Below are 21,593 nucleotides of genomic sequence, written 5' to 3'. Positions count from 1 at the left end.
TCTCTGTGTGGGTGTGCATGCCTCTGTGTGTGTGTGTGTGTGTGTGTGTGTGTGTGTGTGTGTGTGTGTGTGTGAACATAAGGATATGGTCATGTGTGTGAGAGGATGTAGACCTGTGTGTGTGTGTGGAGGTCAGAAGTTGACCTTCTGTATCTTCCTCAAACACTTTCCTCTTTATTTTTGAGACAGGGTCTCTCATGGATTTGGTGAGGCTAGCTGTTCGGTAAATGTCAGAGATTCTCTTGTCTTCACCTCAGTGCTGGGATTACAAATCCATACTGCTGTGCCCAGCTTTTATTACGTGGGTTATGGGCAGTGGAAATGCAGTCTTTATGTTTGTGTGACTTAGCACTTTATGGGCTGAGCCATCTTCCTAAGCAGTGGACAAAGCTTACTTGTAACCAAGTAGCCCTATGCATTTCTTTAAAATAAGAATTAGCATCCTATCTAGGCTGCTTAGAGCCTCATAAAAAAAAAATCTTTACACTATCAGCTTTGAGGGTTTCCTCTAACTGTACTTAGCTTTAATTGCCAACTGTCAATCTTTGGAACTGAAAAGAGAAAGTTTAGTAATTGTGTTTATCAGGTTGCTCTGTGGGCACCTCTGTGAAGGACAGTTTTGATTGATAAGTGAAGGAAGAGGCACTAACACAGTCTAGGCGGCACCCTTCCTTGAGCTGTTGTCCTGGGATGAACAAAGAAGCTATCTGGACATGAGCCAATGAGAGCAAGCCAGAGATGGAGAGAAAGAGGGGGGAATTCCTCCATAGTAGTAAGTTGCTGCCCTGCCTTCCCTCAATGATGAATTTTGACCTGGAAGTATATCTTCGTTAGGATTTTTATTGCCATGACCACGGCAACTCATAAAGAATACATTTAATTGGGAAGGCTCCCTTACAGTCCATTAGTATCATTATGGGGTGGGGAGAATGGCATCTTTCAGGCAGACATGACCAGAGTAGCTGAGAGTCCTACATCTAGCAGGCAACAGGAAGTCAACTGACACACTGAGGGGAGCTTGAGGAAAAGATACACAAAAGCCCTCCCCCCAGGGTTAGGGTTAGTGTTCAGTTAGAGTTAGGGTTAATGGTGAAAGTTTGGGGTTGGGGTTAGTGACACATTTCCTCCAACAAGGTCAGGTCTCAGAGTGCTACTCCCTTTGCGGAGGGGGGGGGGCAAATAAACTCCTTTCTCCTCAAGTCACTTTTGGTCAGAGTGCTTTGTTATAGCAACTGAAAGGCAGAGTAGAACACCTCATACACATACAGAGACATCATTATTAGGGTAAGCCCACTTCTTAATTAGTGGACTTAGTGTAAAAGTCGTCCTAGCCTTAGAGAGTTCCCTTAAATGATGACCACTGGCGACAGGTGACTTCGCTCTCTTTTCACAAACTAGAGCCCCCTTCCCCCGCCCCCATGCATCCACATTTCATTGCCCCCTTCCAGTTTTCTCTCCAGCCTCCCCTCCCTTTCCATTTTCCACAAAACTTCTTTTCTCAAGCTGTTCTCAGTTAGGCAGAGTCTACAAAGAGCGCTGATGCTTCACTCTGAGGAGTATCCAGGGATTACACCCAGTCTCTCTCCCGCTAGAACTACATATTTATCAACCCCGGAGAGCAGAGATGAGGCGGCACCAGGCTAGTGAGTGATGTGGATTGCTGTCACAGCAGGAAATGTGTGTGGGAGGGAGGGAGGCCTCCAGATAGGGGCGTGCAGAAAACTACTTTGGGCTGGGGAGGGCTGCCATCCCAATGACAAAGAAACGTGGGAGAAAAGGAAAGGGCAGAATAAACGTGGTGAACGATGAGAGAGGGCACAGTGGCGAGCAGTTGCCCGTGCCTGCAGGAAATGCCCTCCAGTGGCCAGAACTGGGTCAGAAGTGTAATGAACCAGGCAGCCTGGCATCTGGACTCTTTAGTCCAGCCTTGGGTTTCCACCTGGCTCTGACAACTTCAGACTTTCCCAGCTCAAAGTTAAGTGGATACTTTGTCTTTGATGCTCCTCTCCTTTGTTTGGGGGTCAGGAGGGGGTCCCTGAAGGTGTCACACAGGGAAATGAACCCCAGAAAGAAATAAGACTAAAAACCTGGATTCAGATTGAGCTTGTCAACCTGGATCAGACTTGTGTGAGTCTAATGACAAGCAGTTTATTCCCAACGTATTTTAGCACAGTGGAATTTGGAAAAAGTTTCCTGGTGTGATACAACCCTCAATGCACAAAGAAGTGTCAGCACTCAACTCAACTCAGAGTGGGTTCTAGAAGTTAGCTACTTATACTAATTCAAGGGCCTAAGGGTCTGTCCTGGTCTCAGTCATACAGATAACACAGAGGTCATTTGGGCTGTTAGTCACCTCTGGTCCTGTTTGTGAGAGTTTGGGGGAGCCTTTGGCTATCAGGGTCATTTAGATTACTAGCCACCTCTGGTGTTAGTTGGCCTGGCCCAACAGATAACACAGATCAGCAGGCCGTTAGTCACTTTCAATGCTCAGCTTTCTGGATGGAAGAATGGGTTTTTCATCTTTCTTATTGGAAAGACAATCCTGTGTACTTAACATCCCTGGTTTCTCTAGAGTTCTGTGGGTGCAAGGACCTTTGTGCTGTGCTCCCAACATTTTGCAGCCACATTTGCCTATGGAGGGCAGAGTCTATACTTCTTGCCCAGTACCCAGTTGAAGCTACATTCCGACTAGTACTCTTGTCCTACCCACGACTGTCCTGGAGGAAGGGAGTCATTGCTCTAACCCCTGCCCAAACCTATAACGTGTTTCGAAACAGGAATCACTTAAGCCTCTGAATTTGCACTTCTAGTACCATCTTGCATGTTTTATAAACACTTTAGCTTCAGCAAAACTAGACAAGAGCAGTCCAGCCACAAGGTGGTCCCTGCCATAAACATCCCAGAGCATATATATATATATGGTAAGCAGATTTCCTCTTGGTCTAACAATAGGACATGGTTCTAGAGATAACGTGTGTTGAGAATGCGACTCAATGGCCATGGTGCTTGCTACACAGCCATGTAGGAACTAATTTCTAATCTTGGGTATCCATATGAAATCTTAGGTAGGCTGTGGCAGCCTGAGCCTAGAACCCTGACATAGGCATTGATAAAAAAAAAAAGGAAAATTCTGAGGGTTCATTGGCCAAGCAGTTTCATCAATCAGCGAGTTCCAGGTTCAATGAGAGATCCTGTCTCAAGACCAATAGACAAATAAAAGTGGTACTGGGAGCCACATCCAACTTTTACATCTGGTCCTACCCATGAGAGAGAGAGAGAGAGAGAGAGAGAGAGAGAGAGAGAGAGAGAGAGGAATAAAATGGTACTCACATTCATTCCTAATAACTACTTCCTTTTTACTAGGGCATCCTTACAGCCATTCCTGGGTTTATCTTAAATCATGGGAAAAGTCTTACTTTTATCCTACTTATTCTAAATTTCTTATCCCAAGGCTTTAACCTGCTGTCCTCCAACATTCTCTTTATTCTATTATCTCAGACATGATTAACCTCTGTGAGAGTTAAATGCAAGGATATCTAAATCCTTCTTAATGTTACACTGCTGCTCCAAAGGCTGGGTCAAATGGCCCTTGACCAACACAGGGAAATGGACAAGGCATTCTATTTCTATCGAAGGTACTTCAGCTTTCTGCAAGGGACAGAAGACAAAGCTCTGAAATGCAAGGCAAGGCCCAAGACTCCAAATGCCCAAGACTCCATATGCCCAAGAAGCCACACAGTTCCTTGGTTTCCTGCTCCTGAAGGTGAGAGGACTTCTACTCTTGGGCAGTTCATGTGAGGAATCATAAACCATCCCACAAAAACATCATGACTTTGTGAAATTTGATTTCTGTTTGACCTCTTTTACTTTTCCACTAAGTCTAGAATAGAATCAGAGTCTCCATTTCTAGTAATGCTCCTTGGGTGGCAAGAAATTAAACATTCAAGGTACAAGACAGGACAAGAGCAACAGAAATGTATGTGCTTCTTTGTAGGGTGTCCTAAAAAGCAGTCCTTTGGACCAAACCTGAGGAGGGGTTTCCCCTAGTTACAAAGGGTAGAGAGTAAAGATAAATGCATGATATGGAGTCAGAGTACATGAGTTATCAATACAGGCTATGGCATTTGCTGTCTGACTGACTTTGAGTCAGTCATTTATTATTTCTGACAATCACTATTCCCATCTATAAAACTTGTAATGATGATAATATCCACTGCTTGTGATTGGGAAAATCCAAAGAGATAATACATGTTACAGTCTTAACTGATAATCATTTACTAACATAGGTGAATCTTTGGACCATAGCACACCTCTGCAGATGGAATGTTAAACAAAGGGCTTCCCGAGGGCTTTCAAATCACAAAGGCAGGCCATATTTTTATGGTGCCACTATAATGGGCGGTCCTAATTGAATACGTCGGAACATGTTAAAATAAACATTATAATTATAATTAGAACCCATTGATTTACATAGGCGGGTTAATTTTAATCAATCATCCAGGAGTTTCGGAGTAATTTGATGTGTGTTTTTATCTTGTATACATGTCCCCCAGGTTGTCTCAAGGTTCTGCAGCTTCAGAAAAACAAAAGGGAACAGCTGAGCATAAACGTTCAAGTCTGTTCACTTCTCAGCTATATTACAGTCATTTTTCCTATTAATGTTTTTAGTAGCAGGTGATAAACAGTTACCTGTCCCAAGAGGAAGAGAGGTATGCTCAGAGTATAAAATACCCAACTGGTTGGGACAGCAAGGGACTCAGGATAGTCTTCCCCTGGTTTCCCATGAGCCATGAGAGGCGAGCAACTTCACTCCAGAACAGCTAGAATAAAATGTTTCTTGTCCCCTCTTTGAACACTGGAAATATATAAGGGCTGTCTTTTTGGTGACCTAGGTGACTCCAGAGGAACATGACTGTCTTGATCTGCTTCCCACTGGGCAAACACTTGTGCTTTCAGGAAATAAAAGCCCCTCTAGTGGTGTCCTGCTTCCTGTTGGGTGAAATCCAGGAATTCATGGAGGAGGAGAAAGAGTTGATGGGTGTGATCAGGTTCAATACTTGAAGCTGACAGATGACAAGAAACAGAAAAATTGCAGTTTGGTTATGAAATGTCCCCCTTAGGCTTGTGTGTTTGAACTCTTGCTTTCCAGCTGGTGATGCTGTTTTGGAAGGTTCTGGAAACTTTAGAAGAGAAGATTTGTTGGGAGTGGGGCCCTGAGGGGTGACCTTAAGATTTCATAGATCATCTCAGTTCTTATTTGCGCTCTGCTTCCAATGGATGCAATACGCAATACGCAATACAAACACCTGGCTCCCTCTTCTTGCCATGCCTTCCTTACTGCGGCTGTGTTTTCCCCACCTGGAAGGAACGATCCCCTCCAACTCCAAGCTATAACAAACCATCCCTCCCATCAGTTGCTTCTTGGAGGGTATTTGATCCTAACAGCAAGAGAAGTTAACTCCAAGTGTCCAGTGGCAGGAGCTCAGTAGACAATGATAAGAACAGATGCCCGGAGGTCTCCACACGGAGCTGAGAAAATGAAATCGAACCACTTTGTTTGAGGACGCCAGTGAGGTGCGGAAGGAGAGGAGGGAAGCAAGCACAGAAGCCTGTGATCTGGCGGTTCCGTTTGACTTCTCCCGCTGCTCTGTTAGGTGGCATCTAACTCCGTCCACGCCCTCTGCTTTTGCTCCGGGACGCCTTGCAGGCTCCCAATCCCTGAGTGATGCAGCGGCCAGCCAGGGACTCAAGTTTATCATGTACTATGTGTTTCCCATCCATTTAAATTGCAAGCTGTTGGGAAGCAGACCTGTATTTCTTTGCCACCTTTCAGTTCGACACCTAGAGGCAGAGGTGCAATAAATTATATAGGAATGAAAAATTATGATGGCGTTTCATGCTCAATATATTTAGCATGAAAAAGAATTCTAGTGAGTTGAAAAGCAAGTTGCAACTATCAAATTCATCTTTTAAACATGGCTCCTGTCAGCAATATTAATTAAGATGTTGTTACTTCTAGGTCACTTGCCTCAAAAGAAAAACATTAGCCTTTAACTTTAACTTAAAAAAAAAACCTGGATTATTTGGCAATCGATGTCTTAGGGTTGATGGATCAACTGATTGATGGGCTGTGGTACTGGGCCTTGAACCTAGGGCCATGCCCATGCTAGGCACACAATCTGCCACTGAACTGTACTCCCAGCCTGCTTTACCGTTTGAGACAGGGTCTCACTAAGTTGCCCACGCTAGCGTTAGACTCACTCTGTTGCCTAGGCAAGTTTTGAACTTGTGATCCTCCTGCCTCAGCCCCCTCTAAGTAGCTGGGAATATAGGCTTGCACTTGAGGCCTTTGTAGCAGTAGGGGTTACCTTGAAGATTAGACATGGCAGGTAAAACTTCTAGTTTCTTGGTTTAGGCTTGAGAATTCCTCTGCTGTTAAGTCCTAGGGTTTTCTCTCACCAATCTAGATTGTAATGAAAGCAACCCTACCACTGTGTGTTATTAGACTGCTGGCTGTGAGGGAGGGCCTCAGCACATGGCTGATGTGGAAGATCCCTTGCTAGTACTTGGCAGAACCTGATTTCATCTCTGGTTGACTTTATTTATCCTTCTCTACTAGATTTCTTTTCTTTTCTTTTTTTACTTCCATAGATTCCAATGGCATATATAAGGGGAAAAACAAAAGATTTGCAATTGTTTCCCTGCAACGTGCAAATTGGTACTTAATTGAGAATTAATGGTGTGCTAACTGTTCACTGCTGCCTTTCCCACTGCAAACTGCACTGAGACCCGCTCACACTCCTTACTTTGACATGCTTTTTATAGGGGTGCATGAGTAATTTGATCTTTAAAAGGGAAGGAGGATTCCACCTCCTGAAGGAACGGTCCTAATTAGTAGTGAAATCTAACTGCTTCTCTCTGTCAGGGTCTTCCTCTGGCTTTGTTTGGCTTTAATACAAACCCCTGCCATGCTGGGTCTCTACATTGGATTGTCCAATACACACTGTTTAGTTTTAATTTCCTTTAGCAGAGTCAGTATTCAATTAGCCACATCAATGAAGGGTTCCATTAACACGCATAATAACCTCAAAACATAGCACAGGGCTTCAGGGTTTACAAAGCTCTTCCAAAGTCACTCTCCCTAACCACCACACCTAGCAACAATCAGAAGCCCCATTTCACAGGTGAAAAAGTTGATAACACAAGATTTAAGGATGTGTCCAAAACCACCCAGTAAGAAGTGGAAGACGTACAGAAACCTGATTTCATAGCTTTTACCCCATTTATTGTTGTCTATTTATAGCAAAAAATTATTTAGTTGATGATACTGCCTTAAGTTCATAACAATGCCTTTGTCAGTCCCGTTTTAAAATCATTCATTTTTTAAAAATATGAAGTTTTGTTGAGCAATCCTGTGTACATAACAACAGATAAGTATTCTTGGAGACCAGAAATTAAAAACCAAGGCAAGAATGTTGACTTTCTAAACATTCTTTTATATTAAGATGTATTCTCACCGTTAAATTGTGTATGCCTGTGTGTCTGTGTATACATGTGTATGCTAGATTGAGACTGTGCACATTAGTTCAGGTGCCTGCAAAGGCAATTTTCAGCCACCCTATGTGGATGCTGGAAACTGACCTCAGGTCCTCTGAAAGAGCAGTTTGTAACACTGAACCTACTTTCCAGCACCTCTAAACATTATATATATTTCCTCTGTTATCTCCATTTCCCCTCTGAACTCCTTATTCTTTTGAAATAATGCCCCAGTGGTTACATCATTGAAGTAAATGATACCACCTCCTGCAGCCAACTACTATCTACAGTAACTAGCTGCCAGAAATGAGTGAGTCAGTCTCCCTCCCTCCCTCCCTCCCTCCCTCCCTCTCTCCCTCCCTCCCTCATTTCCTCCTTCCCTCCCTTACTTCTCCCCCCCCCCCCCGTGTGTGTGTCTTTGAGCGTAAGTGTCTCATTTAATTTAACATTTTATCCTCTCACAGGATGGAGGAGATAACAGGTACTTTGAAAATACTTAGAAATAAATGGATAACCAAACCTTTGTACTCTCTGTGACTGTGCCTTCCTTATGACTGTAGTACTTGTTATTTTTTGTCATATCTACTTTGTTACCTGTCTCTTGTTTTGGAATATAAGCACCACAAAAATAAACTCCTTACCACTTCCATTAATGATACACACCAAACTAGGAAAATGGTGCTGGCTTCATTGGTCAGAAAAGTGAAAGATCAAATTTTGCATTTTTTGCTTCCTTGACTTTGAAAACAAATTTGGAAGCTCCATTCAAAGGAATGTCAAATGCCTGTCAAAGAAAGAGGGGACCTCATTTATTAAAACAAAAGCTCTGGTCTCCAAGTGTAGCTCAGTGGTAGAGCACCTGCCTAGCAATGCTAAGGGTCTCGGTTCTCTAGGAGAAACACACACACACACACACACACACACACACACACACACACACACACACGGGGGTGGGGGAGAAGTAAGGGAGGGAAGGAGGAAATGAGGGAGGGAGGGAGGGAGGGAGGGAGGGAGACTGACTCACTCATTTCTGGCAGCTAGTTACTGTAGATAGTAGTTGGCTGCAGGAGGTGGTATCATTTACTTCAATGATGTAACAACTGGGGCATTATTTCAGAAGAATAAGGAGTTCAGAGGGGAAATGGAGATAACAGAGGAAAATGGGACCTGAGTCTAATCACAATATATTATGTGTATGTGTCAATGCAACTTCCAGAAAAGAGATTATAAAGCAAAAGTCTATTCTTTGTGATCTTCTTTCTCTGAAATGTGGAGAAGAAACAACACCATCACAACCCTTGTGTGACCTTTTCCCTTAAGATGGACCCACATAGGAAGCAGAAATATTAGAATGGCAGTCTACTATTCCCTATGGACTTCAACAGAGGCTGGGAAGCAAATGTGTACGCAGGAGAATTTACCTAAGGACCTCAGTGTCCCACTCAAGAGTTTGGGTGCTCGGTTGTATCCTGACCTGGGACAGAAATAGCCTTCTTGAGATTCTTCACATAATGGGATGGGGGATTAATGTGGAGTGGGATAGCCTCCTGCTGAGGAGGTGTGAGATTCCCAGCTGTGCCCATCCTCATTAGCACCCAAAGGGGTGGGCATGGTGGCAAACACATGGAAGACTTGGCTCTGAGCCCATCCTTAGAAATCCCTTGAGGTGGTCTTTAATAATCCCCTTGGGAGGGGATGGGGAAGTTAATTAGGATGTAAAATGCTTTAAGTCAGAAGCAATGGGAGAGTGCTAAATATTTTGAAAAAATCCAAGTCTTGTATGAAGTGGGGTTTTCTGGTATGGGGGCATTGCGACAGAATGTGCTATTGATAGTGAAACTTAAAGCTGTTGGCAGGTGGGGTGGGCTGAGGCTTTCAGAGCTGGGCAGTTTCTCTGAGCACTGCCCCGTATCTCCTGTATCTGCATCCTCCAGTCCAAGAAGCCTGCCTATGATCCAAGCGCTCATGTCCTCCCAAAACAATGTCTTAGAAAAGAACCTACTGTGTGATTATATCATCTAGGCTCCAAACGGTTATTGATTTATTGATTTTAAGTGCTGAGAGACTCTGCCTGATGCTTGTTGACACAAAGTCGCATCAAGAAAGAACCACCTATGAAGCAGAGATGTCTCCCTCATAGACCAAATCTGCTGGTGCCTGATCTGAGATGGTCCAGCTTCCAGAGCTATGTGCAGTAAGTTCACACTGTCTATAAATTATCCATGCTACAGTATTTTGTTTTAGTAACCTGAGCTGACTACAATAGCCACTAGTCACGTACAGCTATCGAACACTTGATATGTGGCTATTGCTACCAAATCAGTAAGTTCTTAATTTTATGTGCTAAAGAATGACTTGCATTTCAAATGGTATTTAAATCAGTTATTGAAAGAGTTTTAGAGTATTTGAAATTTCCTGGGTATGTCAAACACTGATTTAACTGTAAGTTTTATGAAAGTTAAGTTGTTACTCAATTGTTTCTGACAAAAATTTAGTGTCTGGGTTGAAATTACAGGCTATAAGAGAAAAATGCACACAGGTCTCCAATGCCTACCAAAAGGTTAGTGTTTCATAATAATTGTTTTAATAATCATTGGTTATAAATTGAAATGAAATTTTAATATTTTATATTAGACAAAATATGGTACTCATGGTAAATTCATCTGGAATTTGTTTCCATTTTTAACATGACTCTGAAACTTGTAAATTTATATATATTTCAGATATTTTCATGAGAAATATTTTGCAAGGTAGGGGGGGGAGCTGTGGGCCAGTTTCCCGCCGCCCTGCTCTCGCATGCATAGCTTTACACGCGAAATATCAGCACACAAACTGTATTCTTTTAAATACTGCCTGGCCCATTATTTTCAGCCTCTTACTCACATCTTGACTAACCCATATCTAATAATCTGTGTAGCACCACAAAGTGGTGCCTTACCAGGTAGATTCTAGCGTACGTCCATCTTGGGCTGGAGCTTCATCGCGTCTGGCTTCTCTCTGAGGAGAGGCATGGTGGTCTGTCTCACTTAGGAGAGGCGTGGCATCTGACTGAGCCATCTACCTCACTTCCTTCTTCCTGTTCTGTCTACTCCACCCACCTAAGGGCTGGCCAATCAAATGGGCCAGGCAGTTTCTTTATTAGCCAATGAAATCAACTCAAACAGAAGACTCTCCCACATCATTTCCCCTTTTTCTGTTTAAACAATAAAAGAAAGGCTTTAACTTTAACATAGTAAAATTACATATAACAAAATAGTTATCAAGTAAGAATTAGTTACAATATTATATCCATTTTATCTTTTATCATAACAAAGGAAAACTTTATCTATCGATTCTTCAACTCCATCAAAGACTCCAGAAGGATATAATATTACCTAAGTAAATAAGAAATAAGCAACTTACAAAACTCTAGAAATGACAGAGACATCTCGCTGCCTGGACAGACACCCAAAGTTCCTTTGTACTGTTGGGGCATCCATCTTCAGCCTTCAGGCCCATAGTATCCAGAGACATTTCCATGAAGCAGGAAATTTCAAAGGCAGTTCAGTCAGTATCTGCTGTGTCCTGTAGAATGTCTCGCAGACTCTTTCATGAATCAGGAACCCCAAAGAATCATCTCACATTTAGGCAAGTTCAGTAGTCCTCTCTCTGAGGGTTCTCTGTGTCCAGTTTATGCAATAGTCCAGGCAAGAGCAGTTTCTTGCCCAAATGGCTATCAAACTCCATAAGGATCCTCTTCGATGCCCATCATCTTCTTAAAGTAGATTGGTGCTGCCAGGAGCAGATGTGTCTCATTATCATGAAAATTCCTAAGTTATTAAAACATTAAATGCCATATTTTGCAGTCTTTGAAAGATATGAAGAATGTCTATCTAACTGAAATATATCTCTCTATATATAGAAAATCTAACATGACTACAAGCTTAACCATTATTGATGACTATCCATCAACAACCTATATTTCCTAATTATACATTACATTTTAAATGAACTACACAATCACAATACCTTAATCAGTATCAGAAATACATATACATATAACAAAATTGACCTTAAATCTCTATCAATAAAGCAAAATCTATACCAATGCAAATTATTCATATCTATATCATATCTCCCTTTAAATGTAAAAGAACATTTATAAACAATATTTGGGAAAATGGGCGCAGTTATTTCTCTCCAAACTGCTTCCTGCTGAATGGGGACGCTGTTAATTAGGTCTTTCATGGTGTAACCTGTGTGCCAGGTTCATCGCAGTCATCAGTTGGGTGAAGTAATTTTCTGAAGGTGTTCACAGCAACCTTTCAGGAGGGCGTGGTCTATCATACCATATTGGGATAGAAGCAATCCACACGGTCTCATTTTCTGTAAAAACAAAAGAAACTCCTTTCCAAAGCATCATATCCTGAGATCCAAATTCTGAAGTCAAGGTATTTTCAAAATATCTATCTTGGATTAGTTCAGCAGCATTTGTAAACAAATATCTTTTAGCAGCTATTGCTTCTTCCTCAGCATTCAAACAATTCAAAGAGATTATAATAGTATACAGTATCAAGGTTCTCCGTGTATTTTCCATCTTTGTGCAGTTTTGTTTTAACCTCTATTTCGTTTATTTTTACTTTTACTTTTTGAGACAGGTTCTCTGTATATCTTTGTCCTGGAATAACTCTGTAGACCAGGCTGTCCTTGAACTCTCAGAGATCCACTTGCCTCTGCTTCCCAAGTGCTGGGATTAAAGGCGTATGCTACCACACCTTGAACTCACAGAGATCTCTGTCTGTCTCTGCCTCCCAGGCATTGGGATTAAAGGTGTGTGCTGCCATACCTTGAAGTCACAGAGGTCAATCTACCTCTGCCTCCCAAGTGTTGGAATTAAAGGTGTGTACCACCACAACAAACTACTTCCTTTTTTTTTTTTTACTTTTAAGAACTTTAACCTTTAGCCTGCATATATTTTTAACACAGTGTAAACCACTTAGACATTTTCTTCAACTTTGAATTTTTCTTTTACTGTATATCTCTCTTTCTGACTACATGAGTCTTTACTTTACCAAACAATATCAGTAGGACTAAAGCCGTGACTTTGGCGGCTAGATCCAGCCCATTCCCCAGCTTTCCAGCCTCATGGCAGAGGTACCACAACTCTTTGGCGGTTCAAGGTCCCTGCCAGCAAGCAAGCTGCAACAGTGTTAAACAACACTCAAAAACTCCATAGTCAGGACCGCCTGCTTGAAAGAGCCAGAGTTTGCCCTGTCAGGATGGCTCAGAAAGCCGGCATTTTAAAACGACACAGCTTTTTTCCTGCTACGGCTGAAAACCGAAAAGCATGCAGTTAATTTTCATCAACAACATTTAAGTGTTTCGTAGCCGAACCTCTTAAAGGAGCTGCAATGTTTTGCAGCTGAAGCTGAGTCAGGAAGCCTCTCTTAGATGAGAGTGCTTGCTTGCCAGACCCGAAAAATAGAGCTTTACTCTATTCTTTCCCAAGCTTTCTCAAGCTTTCTGTGGATTCGGTTATCCACGTGGGCACCATTCTGTAGTGTGGAGCTGCGGGCCGGCTTCCCGCTGCCCGGCTCCTGGCTGCCCAGCTAGCTTTACCCAAAATAACAACACATGGTGTGGGCTGAATTATGTCTTCCTAACATATAGGTTAAAGATGGACCCTCTAATTCCTTAGGATGTGGTGTTGTTTAGAGACAGGATTCTAAAAGAAGTAATTAAGATAAAAAGTGGCTATATAAACAGGCCCCAAATCTAATGGAACTGATGTCCTTATAAGTGAGATTAAGATCTAGATTCACATACAGCAAAAGACCATGTGAAGATACTTCAAGAAAATGGTCATCTATAAAGCAAGAGAAGTCCCCAAGAATCAGCCTTGTCAGTCCCTTGCCTCTGGTCTTCTATCTGCAGAACCATTAATAAATAAGTGTCTGCAGTGAACTGTTCAGGCTGCACCTCGTGACGCAAGCCCAGGCAGCTAACATGACGGTGAAAATCCAACCCTCACCAGGAGCAGATGCTTGCCTTGCCGCTGCAGACTTCATCCTGCCCATTTGTCCTCTGTCTCTCCCACTAGAAAATAAACACTAGAAAGGAAGGACCTGACCCCTGCTTAGGTACACTAACACAGTTCCTGTTCCACACTAAATGCCCAATAAACACTTGATGATTGTAAAATAACCAAATCATCCCATGCATGCAATTTGCACGGCTAGAGTTGAAAATCTAGGGGAAAATGTCACCTGTTTCTCATTAGCATGAACTAATGATCTGAACTTTCCCCCCATGAGCTGCCATCATTTGACCCAGGCCAGTTCAAGCACTGTGTTTCAACAAGGGCTATCGGCCAATCCATTTCCTTTACAGCCACGAGCCATTATTCACGGTAAGAACACTCTGAGACAAGGAGCGATGTTTGGAAAGAAAATTAAAACTTAATCCTTAACAGTCTTGGTTTTCTCACTAACACTTATCACATGGGGACTCATAATAATGCATTGACTAACTGGATTGAGGAAAATGCCACAGAGTTAGAAAGGTCATTCAGGGTGCAGCCACTCTAACCCCCATCACAGGATAGCAATCTGGTCCCCTTTTATTACTCTAACTAAATGCCTTAGACTGAGTCATTTACAAGCAGCAAAACTTAGTTGCTCACGATTGTGGGAGTTCGAAAGTCCCGAGTCAGGACCACAGTAGATTCAGGCTCTGGTGAAGGCTCAATGTCTTCTCCATAGATTGGGTCTTGTGGCCATGCTCTCGCACGACAGAAAGGATAAACAGTTCTCATCAACCTCATGCATTAAAGAAGAGTGTTCAGGACCTACTCACTACTTAGAGACTTTATCTTTTATATTGTTACTTGGAGAACTGAATTTCAACACAGGGACTTTGAAGTGTCTGGCATATACTTGCCTTTCATGAGCATCTTTTCCCTTATTGCCTCACATTGTAAATAAACTACTTAATCTTCAACCAAACAATACTTGGTTCACAAGTTTCCCTTTTTCAGGATTGACTTCCTATCTATGTGGACTGAAATATTGACGAGTCCTCCATCCTCTGCTTTCCACTGCTACCAGAGCCCAGCAGAAATGAAAACCCATTCTAAATTCTACAAAGCTCATATATATTACAACCAATACAAAGAAGTCAAGCACATGTAAAGATGCAGATCTATTTTAATCTGAAAAACTATAAAAATTGGTGAAAATAATAAAGATGCATATCCTACATTTATGGTAAAGAAGATTTAATAATCTCACAAAACCAGCTTACCCAAAATTTATCTATAGATTTGCTGTGATTCCAATCAAACTATTTTGTGGCTAATTAAGAGAAGTGAAAGCACAGACAACCCAGGGCTGAAGGACAAAACTGGGCTATTCGTAGGATTTAACACAAAGCTACAGCGAGATGGTGTAGGAGCCAAGCTTGGTGGTAAAGATCAGTGATACCAGCTACTCGGACGGTTGAGGCAGGTGGATCACAATTTAAAAGTCTTTATAGAGCACAGTGTAAGTTTGGCATCATCAAGGCAACTTAGTGAAACCCTGACTGAAGTTGAAAAGTTAAAGAATGGCACTTGGGATGTAGGTTCGTGGTAGAGCTCTTGCCTGGATGGGTGAGGCTCTAGGTTTGTGCACAGTATCATTGCTGAAATGGATGTAGTTTACAGAAAGAATCGACAGACACATAGATTAACAGAATGGAACAGAGACTCTAGAATTTGATGTCTATCAACATAGAGAAGAGGGCCTAGAACAGAACTTCAATGAGAAAAAAGGACTCATGAAAGCAAAATGGGATGTCAAACCAGAAGAGACAAGAAAAGGTGTGTGCTATGAAAACCAAGATGGTATTATGACAGGAGAAGAAAGACCAGAAGTTGCATGCTGCCAAAGGAGAGGAAAGCCAAGATATTTTTAGTGCTTGTGTTTCCTCAGGGTGAGACCTCACACAACCCTTCCTCTCCCTCCACTTTGTCCTCTTTCCAAAGCCTATGCCTCATTACCATTCACCTTCTCTCTGCTTCGGCATCCAACACATCAACTTAGTTATCTCAGACTCTAAGTGCTGGAAAGATCTCTGTTATATACCATTTCCAGAATTTACCAAATGATGATCATATTTTTATCCCATTTGGCCAACTGCATATTTCAGTATTTGTCATTTACAGCAGTTATCACTATTCTAGCAGATAACCAGAAGTCTGTATGTATTCCCCAGTTACCAAACTCAAATCCCAAATTGTGTAATTTCCTCTAGTACTACACTGACTAATCTAGCAAGAGATTGTAAAGAAGAACCTGGTCAGGAGCGCACTCCATGCTTTTAGATGGCTACTTTATAGTCGCAGAGTCTGAGTATGGAATTAGTGTAAGGTGAATTTTCAGCTCCACATCCATTTCTAAGCTAGAGCTACATACCTAGGAAAGCATTTGCTGCTGACTGGTCAATCTAATGCACTTGTCATAACTACTAAACTATCTAGACACAGTCCATTTATTTCAGTCAATGTAATGTCAGAATCGTAGTGAAGAAATTGGATCAATAGACCTTAACCATCGACCTGCAAGTGGTCACTCTGGACTGTTGAAGAAAATCAGCTAGTCTGGTTTCCTGGAAAAAAAAAGACCATTGACAAACAAATTATCAGATCCGTCATCTTTGTTTACAGTTGGAAATTGCATGGTTTCATTTTTGTAAGGGCTGTGGACTAACCCATGGTGAACAACATCTAAAATCTGAGAGCTAAGGTACATCGCAAAGCTGATAAGATGCAGTCGGAAGACTCAAGAACTCAAATAAATGCACTTTTAAAACTCAAAATAAGTTGATATATGGCCACTTGAAACAATAATGGTAATATTTAACCGTGATTGTGCCAACATCACATGGAGTGGGAGAAAAGTCTTCTAAAAAGTATGGGAAGATATGACACTGAGCAGCAGCAGTTTGTTATTATTTTACAGAACACATATATTGAGCAAGCATCACATTTTGTTAAGAAATATATTTCATATGTTTTTGAGAAATAAAATTACACAAAATATCATTTTAACTGTACTAGGCAGAAAGTGCAAGTGTCTTGGGTGTAAAGGAGATATAATCACGGTAAATATTCACCCAGTTATGGTGATAATCACTCAAATGTTAATGAGTTAAATACATCAATTATAGGACTGAGATTGCCAAAGTGAATTTAAAGAGACAATATCCCATTGCATATTTTTTAACAAGAACATGACTCCATGGAAGGAAGAGGATGGGTTTGTCCAAGAGTCCATTTTTGTATCAGTGAGTGGACAAACTGTGGTGTGAGCACACGGGAAAATAGTGTTTATCCCTAAAAAGTAAGAAGTTAAAATATAGGTCATAACAGGGATTAACTTTGTTATTGCACCAAGTGAAATAATTCAGTCAGAAAAGTTTGTAATTAAATTGTTCCACTTATATGAGATACTAGAATATTTTAATTCATAAAGAAAATAAATGGCCATGGATGGCTGGGAGGAGGAAGAAAAGCAATGTTTCATGATTATACACTTTCAGTTGGGGATAAGGAGAAAGTTCTGGACATAAGTGTGCTGATGGTCTCTCTCTCTCTTACACACACACACACACATTCAGAAGGGTGTGTATGAAAATATTCATTTCTACATTTAGAAATGAATACATACAAGCTATATTATATTCCCACGAATGCATAAAATAGAAAAGAGCTGAAGTTTCTAAACTGTGTTGATTTCAGAAAATGTTGGCTTCAGGTAAAGAAGACGCTCAGAGAAAAAGTTCATTGTCTAATGACAAAAAGGTCATTTCTTCAAGAAGACACACAACCCTAAACATATGTGTACCTAACTACCAAGTATCAGAACATGCAAGGTAAACCCTGGTAGATTCCAAAGGAGACATAGAGAATTCCACCAATGTAGCTGAAGATTTCAACACTCCTGTTAGTAATTGATAAATCAAAAGGGTTGAAAAGCAGCAGGGATGTGAATGACCTGAGTCTCACCATCAATCAATCTGATTTAATTGACATTTGAAGAAAACTCAATCCAACTACAGAATATGTTATTTTTAACCTCACATGGAACGTTCACCAAGAGAGACCATATTCTGAACCATACAATACACAGTAATAACTTTAAAAGATTTTAAAAAATATAAGATATATTCAAGAGCAAACAAAAATTAAACCAGAAACATTATTAAAGTAACTGAAAAATATGTGAAAACCTAACAGTACCCTTTCAAATGAACCATGGGTAAGAGAAATCCTAAGGAACAATGTTCAAATTTTGAACTAAAATGAACAAGATTAAAAGTTATTAAAATGTGAAAAATAAAATGTAAGCATTGCTTAGAGTAAGTCATGACATCAAATATTTTTGTATAGTGTTTTAACAGCCATTAAGAATTTTATATTAGCCTAAAATTACATTTAAGACATATATATATATATATATATATATATATATATATATACAAGTATATATGTAAACACACACACACATCGTAAATGAAGTTATGTCACTCGAGCTGACAATGCTTCCTACCAGAACCATAGACTATCTAACAAAAACCCCAGTATCAGACACAAGATAACTCTTTTCTAGTTGTTTGTCAGGGTTATGTAGTCCACGAGACTCCCAAAATAACAGAGGCTACTACTATTGCCCATGGTTCCCTCTCAAAAGGTAAGTCCCTAAGTGTGTGAAGATACCACATTCTCAGACACATTACTTGGACCTGAACCGGACCTGAAAGCCTCTATCCTGAGGTACCAGAAAGGACTCTGTAAGCTACTAAAGGAGGGAAGCAATCTACAGTTCTACCCAGCTGTGAGGCTGATGAACAGCAACAGCAACAACCAACATGGCAAAACACCCCTAAAGATGGGAGAGTGGTACTCATATCCTAGTCAATAGGTTTCTAACTGGACTTAAGATTTGCTCAATGGTGAGAGGGGACAGAAGTGATCATCCTGGTACTGGAAACCTAGCTACTATTCAACATTAGTGAGGACATAGATCATAGAGAAGAACCTAATACTATCACTTTGCTAGACCAAGATAGTTCCTTAACTGCATCCTAAAACTTATTTTTATGGCCAAAGGTAAGTGTATCTCTCAACCCTCATCAAAGAAGTGTCTTTTGCAGAAGATAGAGATGATAAGAGAAAGCCACCAGTGTCAGGATGTGCCTAGCCCCTACGATACAATTGTAACACAATAGAGAACTTTGGTAAGCATCCTTTCATCTAGGTGACCAAGGCCAGCATCACCAGTAATAACTACATCCCAGATGAAGATAAACAGTGACATATTCTACAAATCACATGTACCTTTCATATGGGGTGGGGTGGAAACAGTAATGTTTTATACTGGTGGTTCTCCTCTTAAGAGCCCAGAATCATGAGGGAGTTGTTAAATCATGAGAAAAACACGAGAAAAAATCCAATGGAGGAATAATCTATAACATACCTGAGTGCCACATCCCCCATTGCATCAAGGCAATCAGAAGCTAAGTATTGTCTGAGAGATTATCAAGACCAAGAAAAAAACAAGGGTGGTTACTAAATACAGTGTGTCATAGACGAGATAATGGTCCCAATAAATAGAAACAATAATTTACACAAAGTTTCCTATGTGCTATCCCCTCATATCCTCATCCTCTCTCTCCCCCTTACTCTCTCTCTCTCTCTCTCTCTCTCTCTCTCTCTCTCTCTCTCTCTCTCTCTCTCTCTCTCTCTCTCTCTCTCTCCAGGTTACCATTACAACTGCTTCATGTTAGAAACACTAGCACATGCCCTTGATTGGTAAGCCAGAATGATTACACCATCCCATTGGTTTCCATAAGTCTTTCTTGTCTGTCTGAAGCAAGAAGAAGGAGGGGAGGGAGGGAGGGAGAAAGGAAGGAATAGAGAGGGAAACAACTTTGAGTCCACTTTCCCCAGTGACCCAGTTTTTGGATACTATCTGATTCCTTCTCAAACCTGCGTTTAAATAATGGTATTTCCGAACAAAAGCAACACTACAGTGATAAGCTAGTCCATAAGAAATACCATGACTTCTACAAGTCTTCAGTTCGTTTTCATCGACAAACCTAGAATCATAGTTCTTACCTCAAAGGCCATGGTGATTTCCAACGAATAGAGATCAGAAGATAAACGAGAGCACTCTGGGTCGGAGCTCTCTGCAGGGCGATTCTGGTGGATGTGGGTGGACAGAGTGTGGAGGTGACTGTAGCAGAGGAACGGGAACCTGGCTAACAGCTCTAGAGGCTAAAGAAGAGAATCAGTGCCTCCAAGGAAGCCCAACTACCAGCAAGAGAGTGGGAAATGCCATGCCAGCAATGAGTAGATCCACCTTGAGCCATGGCTGTAGGTTCACTTTCTCAAAGAAACAGATTGTGTTCAAAAGGAAGATAAACTATATTTTAAAGCTTCTTAACTTTTAAAAGATTTCCTTTGCTCTCTTGATGTGTGTGGGCCTGTGCACATGAACGCAACCACCCAAGGAAGCTGGAAGAGGGGTTTGGATCGCTTGGAGATAGAGTTACAGCAGATTTTGAGTCACTGAGCTCGGAACTGAACTCCGTTACTCTGTATGAGCTCTCTCAAGCACCGAGCCATCTCTCCAGCTGCTCACAGTTTCTCAGGATTTGGAAAATATTTTCCCTTACTCCATTTCCTAAACAACTCTGGGAAACAGATAATTTCAAAAGTATTTGTAGATGAGAGACATTGTTGGAGAGACCTCAGGAACCAAGAACTTTACCCACTTCTGAGTGGGCAAACTAGCAGGTCACAGGCTTAGCTAAAGATGCCATGGAAGCTGAAAAGGAGGTGGAGACAAAGAAGTCAGATCACACTGGGGGACAGTGCAGGACAGTGGACAGCGCAGACATCCATAGGGGTCATCTGCTTGATGTCTGAGTGGGGTGAAGAATGGATAGCAATATTTTCCTTCTCTCCTTCTGGTCCCTCCAGCTTGCAAAGCATTTAGGCTGAAAGTGGATCTGGGACTCTCAGGGATTCTGACAGCTGAACAAATTAGGGTATTGATATTCATTCTTCACTTTGATATTCCAGGGGTGCTCTTGAATCCACCGGGAGCCAGAAATCTCCAATGGGAGCCCTCCAGCGCCTTCTAGCCCAGTGTCCGGTGCTCTTCAATATCCAGAGCCCTCATTTACCTTCGGAACAAAAAAAGTTCCCCACTCTCAGGCTTCTCAAATACCAGGCTCCTCACTATATCATTTTTCCATTTGCAGTAACTTGAGACAGACAACTTTTTGTCACACCCAGAGGGGTTCTTTTTACTTCAATTATATAATAGGTTTCCTGGCATTTTTGTCCCCAAATGTAGGTTAAAAAGTGCTTGCTAAAATTAACTTCTGTTATTCTACACTCATGGGGTTTCCTGGGGAAGGGCTGTCCACTTAAAATAGCTTCTAAGGGAACTATTCAGGACACTTGTAACTTTAGGTTTTATTAAATGACACAAGCTGCTGATGTTGGTGTTCCCTGACATGGAACCGAATCTCATTTGATCAGGAAAAATCATGTTCCCTGTGTTGTTGGCGAGGTAATGGGACTCTGTGGCCAGGCTACGCTGCCGTTTTAGCAGTCTGGATTGGGGAGTGAGTGCGGTGCAGTGTGGGAGTCTCCGAAGATGGATGAACATGGCAGTGTGGTGGAGACAGTTTGACCAGGACTAAAGGGCACTTGGGGATTTGCACCTGAGAGCCCAGCTTTGTTTATCTGGGAAAAGGAAGGAAGAAGGCACAAATCACAGGCTGTCCTGCCTGCCTCTGGATAAGAGCTCGAGGTTTGGAATGTTCAAGCTCACAGTGACACACTCTTCCACACCGAGAGGTAAAGCATACATTTTACATACCCAGGTTACAGAATGTATCTCACAGTGCAGAGCTCACTCCTAGTGATTACTCTTTAATGCAGTGTGTGTGTGTGTGTGTGTGTGTGTGTGTGTGTGTGTGTGTGTGTGTGTGTTTGCACAATCAAACTTGGACCTGGTTTCCTG

Source organism: Arvicola amphibius, chromosome 12, assembly GCF_903992535.2.
Source record: "Arvicola amphibius chromosome 12, mArvAmp1.2, whole genome shotgun sequence".
NCBI lineage: Eukaryota > Metazoa > Chordata > Mammalia > Rodentia > Cricetidae > Arvicola > Arvicola amphibius.
Note: the sequence above shows the minus strand (reverse complement) of the source record.